Below are 6245 nucleotides of genomic sequence, written 5' to 3'. Positions count from 1 at the left end.
TAAAATGCATGACACAGTAATGCCAGTTAACATCTAAGATTTAAATGCTAAAATAAGTAAGCAGAATTTTCAGTAAACATCAGTAGACTTCACTGTATGAATTCAGTATACATGAATTCTTATCAAAGATAAAGTTAATCAGTTAAGAGCAGTGAGTGATATTTTTCTGTTTTGTGTTGATTAACATTAATGACAATACACGGATTTAATATACTTACAGACATTCAGTTTTCAGTTTACATTCACTTAGGACATAAACAACTGTTTATGTTTACCTGTCTTTGTGTGTATTCGCAAGTTCAAGAGCGATTAGCCGCGAAATTCTTAGTTCAGCATTCGCGCTGTGTGACAGACTTTCTGTGCGTGTGCAAAGAAACACTGTCAGGACAGCACGCGAGTAAAATCATTTGAAGGTTAAAACTGGAATGGCTATAAAACGCTTGTCTACCGATATATACGCCCAGAACTACCGCTACAATGCTAACATGATGTGTATGTATGTCGTGTCATGCAGTATGTTAACGGATGCACCAGAACTGCCACTGGCACAATGTCACTGTAGCACCATTACGATTAGAGGCAGACTGTGGAGAATTTTTTTGTTTGTTCACGATCTAATATCGCACCATGTGTTTGAGGTGTGTCAGACGGCGAAATATAACTACTGTGGACCATCCTTTTTTTGCACAGACCAAACAATCTGCCACTCACCATTATTTAACATTCATCTCATAAAAGTAGCTGTACAATGTGTATTTTGGTCTCACAAAATACTCCAGAGTGCACGCACATGTTTAACAGTGCTCATTCGATATCTAGTAAATTGCCAAATAAAAAAATCAGTAACTTGTATATTCAGGATATATGATAAAGAAAAGCTCTACTTAACAGTTTCTTACCTTCACCGTGGATGAGCAGTCCTCTTCTGAGATCTGGTTTTCTAAAATGGCCACAACAAATTGTGCGTTTCAAAGTTAATCCAATTCGTCACGTGGTATCTGCTTGGGTCCTAAAAAATTTTGTTAATTTGACAAAAATTTTTATTGTTGACTTCACTCAAAATTACTTGTTGTGTTTCTTTATTAATTAAAGTAAACCATAAACTCAATATGTTATGTAACATTTGTAGCTTTAAATTAAGTAATGTGCAAAACTGATTTTTTAAAAGTAAAATCTGTTTATTTTAATGACCCATATTTGCTGAGGGCAGACATCATTTTTTACAGTGTAGATTATGAAAATATCCTAGATTTCACAGACAGGGTCATGATTAGACATATACAGACCATTATTTTAAGCTATTAACATGCAAGTCTACCTCTGCTGACTTGAAATCTGATGGATCCTCACTGAGGTAATGTGGCCTGAAGAACAACAGCCCTTTTCATTGACATGGAATTATTAAATAAAATAAACAATGATTAGATTGATTTAGGGTAAGGCTGACAAAAAATTAACTGCTTTATAACTGTCTCTAGTCTAAATGTACCAGACTGAAGTATTTAACTTTAAAATGCACAAAATATCCCTTCAGAGGCCTGAGGCCCACCCACCGTCTACCAAGATATATAATGGATGTTTTTCTTCAGTTGAAAAAGAAAAAGTTTTTTTAAGGAAAACAATCCAGGGTTTTTCTCCATATAATGCAGTTAAACATGGATCAACAGGGTTCAGTGTGTTGAGCCCTGTGTGATGTGTGACTCTACAAACCCAAACAACTTAGAAAAAAAACAACAACAAGCATGTTTTAATTTGAACAAGCACAAAACTAATAGTCACATCACTGTCGATCTCGCTGAGAAGACTTTTCAATTGAGAAATGCTGCTCATCTTTGCTCTAAACATCTGAAGAAATCTGGGTGTATACTGGTCCAAACCTGACAGAAACAACTTCATGAGGTCCTTTGAAGTTAGGCGAGTGAACTCTGCTTCAATCTATTAGACAAAGACATGTCATTTACTTTGCATTTCATAAATTAAACAAAATATGTATGTACTAACATAAATGGATATAGCAATGGCATTGAATAATTGCAATTGTGTAACTAACAACAATATAAAGCGCTTAAAGTGGAGGCAGGGACTAATTTGTAAATGTGAAAAATGTATGGATAACAAAAATAATTATACAGTATTTTAGCATTAGAAATACAACTGTGACCAAAGAGCTTACACACAGTGGTGTAATGGTACAAACTACTTAACAAACTACAAATATACAAACAAACCTCACTTATTCAGTGAACCGGAGCTTCTTAGTCTGGACACAGAAACAGGAAGCTCTGATGTATAATTCTGCAAATAACAAAAGAATTAGAGAACTTGCATGTTAATAAAAATAGGCTACTGCTCAACAAACTACAGTTATATACAAACAAACCTCACCTATTCAGTCAAATGGAGCCTCTTAGTCTGGACACAGAAACTGGAAGCTCTGAGGTGTAATTCTGCAAATAACGAAAGACAAAAGAATTAGAAAACTTGCATGTTAAAAAAAAAATAGCTTTGATCACAGGAATAAATTACATTTTAAAATATATTCAAATAGAAAGCAGTTATTTTAAATAGCAAAAATATTTCACAATATCAACTTGCTGCTTTTGCTGAAAATCTGGAGTTTTTAACAACTTAAGATAATAAAAAATATAAAAATGAAAAAATAAAATATATTAAATAACTTAAGATATTTAAAAGTATTTGCATTTGATAAGAAGCTGTGTGGGTGAAAATTACATGTAAACAATGTTAAGGCTATTTTGGCTATGCTCATCGCTGGTCTGGTTACTGGTATAGGGCTATAGCCAAGCCGTTAAAATTAGACCACAGATTGCCTCGATTTCGCCAGGTGGTCTAAAAGCAGACTACACGTAGCCCATCCAATTTAGAGCTAAATCGTGGCTACATATAGACCATGTCATGAAATTTCACTTATATCTTTGTAGATATTATTGACACGGCGAACATGATGGGATATCAACCATCTTTGAACATGTCAAAGAAATGAAACCAAACACCTTGTAAACGCTATTACTTTGCTTACATGATGGAATATCATACATCTCACAAGTTATTTTGCCAAAAAACGACATGAAACCAAATTCAAGGTTATTTGGGCTAGAAGTGGGTTACAATTAGCCGGACTATATCGGGTCTATACTTCAAAATGTTGAAATGACGGCTATTGCTTGCTGGGTCCTACCCCGCAGCAAAGGTAAAACCGCCCACTCCCGCGAGATTTGCGTTGACCGCAGGAGCCCAAACCCAATGCAGCCCTCTAGTGTGTGTTTCGCTTTGAAGCCGATTCTGCTTATCGATTCCGATTCTTATCTATTCCTAGTTTCGATTCCAATAAGATAAAAAAAAAAATCCAATATAAAAAAATGAAGTCAAACATTTAATGTCAAACATTTATTCTGTCTATTTACAAAGCATTCTGTTGCAGCAGAATAACATGAGCAAAAATTAGCAGCCTACAGAACACTTACAAGAGGAACCTTTGCCTATGCTTTTAACAAAAATACTACAGCAAAAACAGCTACTAATATACATTTCAAATATTAAAGTGTTAAAGACAAGTAAACAGTCTGAAATAAAATAGGAACAAACAAATCAATTAGCAATAGCATAAATAAATACAACTGTACCAAATTTCAGGTACAGAAACTGTAATTAAGGGGTCCTATGCTCTTTTATAGTCTTGATTTTGTTTTGGGGGTGTACTAGAACATGCTGTCATGCTTGGTGGTTTGAAAAACGCATTATTTTTCATATAATTTACATTATTACAATACCTTTCTCCCCAGCCTAGCACAAACAGCTTGATTAGTTCCGGGTTTGATGAAGGCCCGCCTTCCGAAAAAACAAAATGTGTTGGTTTGATTGGTTAGCTGTCCCAGTGCGTTGTGATTGGCGAACAGCTTAGTCAGTGTTTCAGTACTGCCCTTGCCAAAGCAGAAAGTTCCGTCTGCTCCGATATAATTAAGGATGCCATCAATTTTGCCATATCAATTTGAGCCGGATTCAGACCCAGAGAATATTGAACAAGAGGATCGCGCAGAACCTTTGCACGCACGGATATTGCAAGACATATTAGAGTGGTAATGTAAATTTTATTTTTCTAAATCACATTTTAGATACGATGTCAACAACCACTTAAAAATAACTGCATTTACTATGTACAGATAATATTACAAAGGTAATATGTCTTCAATTCTAACATTATAACATGAATTGCAGTGAAACTGTTATACCGTTGAATTTATTTATACCATAGTCTCATAATTGAAGTGTAAATTCTGCAGATTACATCATTGTCCAGTATTGTACTGTCAGCATTTATAACATCAGGGCTCCAGACTCATTCTTCCCACTGGTCACTCTTTTGCGACTAGCACAAGCACATGATTTGGTCGCAATGTTTTTATTTATTTTTTGCTACAACATGGGATTAATCAATGCATGCTGATGAACTTTTATCATAGTTTATAGTTATTTGGAAACAAAAGTGGTTAACATTTATTGAAATTGCATCATATGATCCCTTTAACAAAAACGAATAAGATGAGGCATGGCATAGCCTACACCACATGCTGTATTATATACACTGACAAATAAGTTACAGAACGTTTAGCAAACACTGAGAAATCAAATAAAAAATAAAAAATAAAAGAGAGCTTCCATAGCATAACGTGAGGTAAACAGCAAAGATAACAAGCTTTTCAAAATGAAAACAAAAAGAAAAGTAACACTAAACTTGCTGTCACGCGGTCGTGGTTATAGTAAAGGCGCTTGACAAGGAGTAGACGTAAAAGATATATTTAATTAGCATTAACACACATTGACCATTCAAAGTAACGTTAATCCAAGACAAAGGAAAGACAGAAACTGAGGGATTATAAAGACAGGGAACCAAGAAGTCAACGAGATGATTAATACAACACAGGTGGAAACTAATGAATGATGATTAACTAAATGAGCAGGAAATTAACCAAATAGGGGCAAACAGAAACTAAACGGAAACACACACAGGTGACACTTGCTGTCGGTGACAGTGCTTGCATGTTTTTTTTCCACAAGAATGCCAACATGTTCACCTTCTCTGGTTTGAAGCGGTCTTTTACTTTATCTTGAAAACCATCCATCATTTCTTCAACATTCGCGTCATTTTTGCTTCGCGCTCCTGCTGACATGGCGAGTATAAACCATGCTCTACTCTCTAAGTGCTGCGCAGCTCAAACGAGTAGTGCAGTTTCGTTATGCTTTCAGTTGTGTTTGCCATTTGATGTTTCTTATATGCAACATAAATGGCAGAGCTCATGAGTTGAACAATGCGGTGGTCCTGCCAGTGCGACCGCACACAAAATTTAGTCGCAAAGGCCGAAAAGTCTGGTCGCAGTCTGGAGCCCTGAACATACATATTTACATACATAATTATTCAGGTGCATGTGTAATAACTGTGTTAAAATGCCCAGCGAGTTAGAAAACATCTGCTGCAAGGAAATTCAAAAGGATGAATATTTCTTCGACATGGCGAAAACTTGACACTACATCAGCACTTCTTCTTCATTGTTGTCTTGTCTGACGCACTCAACCAAGTGTTCTAACCACAACCTCGCCCCTCCCCACCCCCCAACCATTCCAATCTCCGTAGGCGGGAATTATTTTAATGATATTTGTGATATCACAAAACCCGGAAAACAACGCTGTAGTCCAAACGAGCCGTTCGTTGTAGTTCTTGAAAAGGGATTTTTTTTAAAACGAAGTATCTCCCTTTGGAGTGGACTTTGAGATTTGTAACTTTCTAGATCTTTTTTATGCCCAAACATACACACTACACACTGACTAAAATTTAAAAAGTGAAAAAGCATAATAGGACCCCTTTAAAAAAAAGTATACTTAAAAAATAAACACATTTCATTACACCAAATACGCAAAATAATGTTCTTTTTAGCAACATCATATGACCCCTTTAATGCGCGAGGTAAACTGTTCGCGAAGCGCTTGCCCAAGCGGAAAAAATGTGCTGTTGCTGCCAGATCTCGATTGCCGAAAATTACATTGTGTTTGATGCAAAACCAAAAAGACTAAATCAAAAGAAAGAAAAAAAAACACTAACTGTATATTTTTATTTTCTCAAGCAAAGCCAATTTTAAAAGTCCACTGAACAACTTACATTTTTGGTCATAGACAACGTATGTTGAAGATATACGTTATTGTCAACGTTATTGCCTAAGCGGTAAATAAAA

The 6245-nt window shown here is 35.5% G+C and overlaps 1 long non-coding RNA gene across 1 annotated transcript; it reads right to left on the bottom strand.

Annotated features, from left to right (window-relative positions):
- Positions 1-1822: 1822 nt before the first annotated feature.
- On the bottom strand, positions 1823-2452 carry LOC107742942 (uncharacterized). Its single transcript, XR_001640356.1, has 3 exons — positions 2386-2452; positions 2234-2295; positions 1823-1935 (listed from the first exon to the last, which is right to left on the bottom strand). It is a non-coding gene; the product is annotated as an uncharacterized LOC107742942 (long non-coding RNA).
- Between the last annotated feature and the right edge of the window lie 3793 nt (positions 2453-6245).

Source organism: Sinocyclocheilus rhinocerous, unplaced genomic scaffold, assembly GCF_001515625.1.
Source record: "Sinocyclocheilus rhinocerous isolate Xijiao unplaced genomic scaffold, SAMN03320098_v1.1 scaffold1128, whole genome shotgun sequence".
Taxonomy (NCBI): Eukaryota; Metazoa; Chordata; class Actinopteri; order Cypriniformes; family Cyprinidae; genus Sinocyclocheilus; species Sinocyclocheilus rhinocerous.
This window is presented reverse-complemented; position numbering and strand designations above follow the sequence as displayed.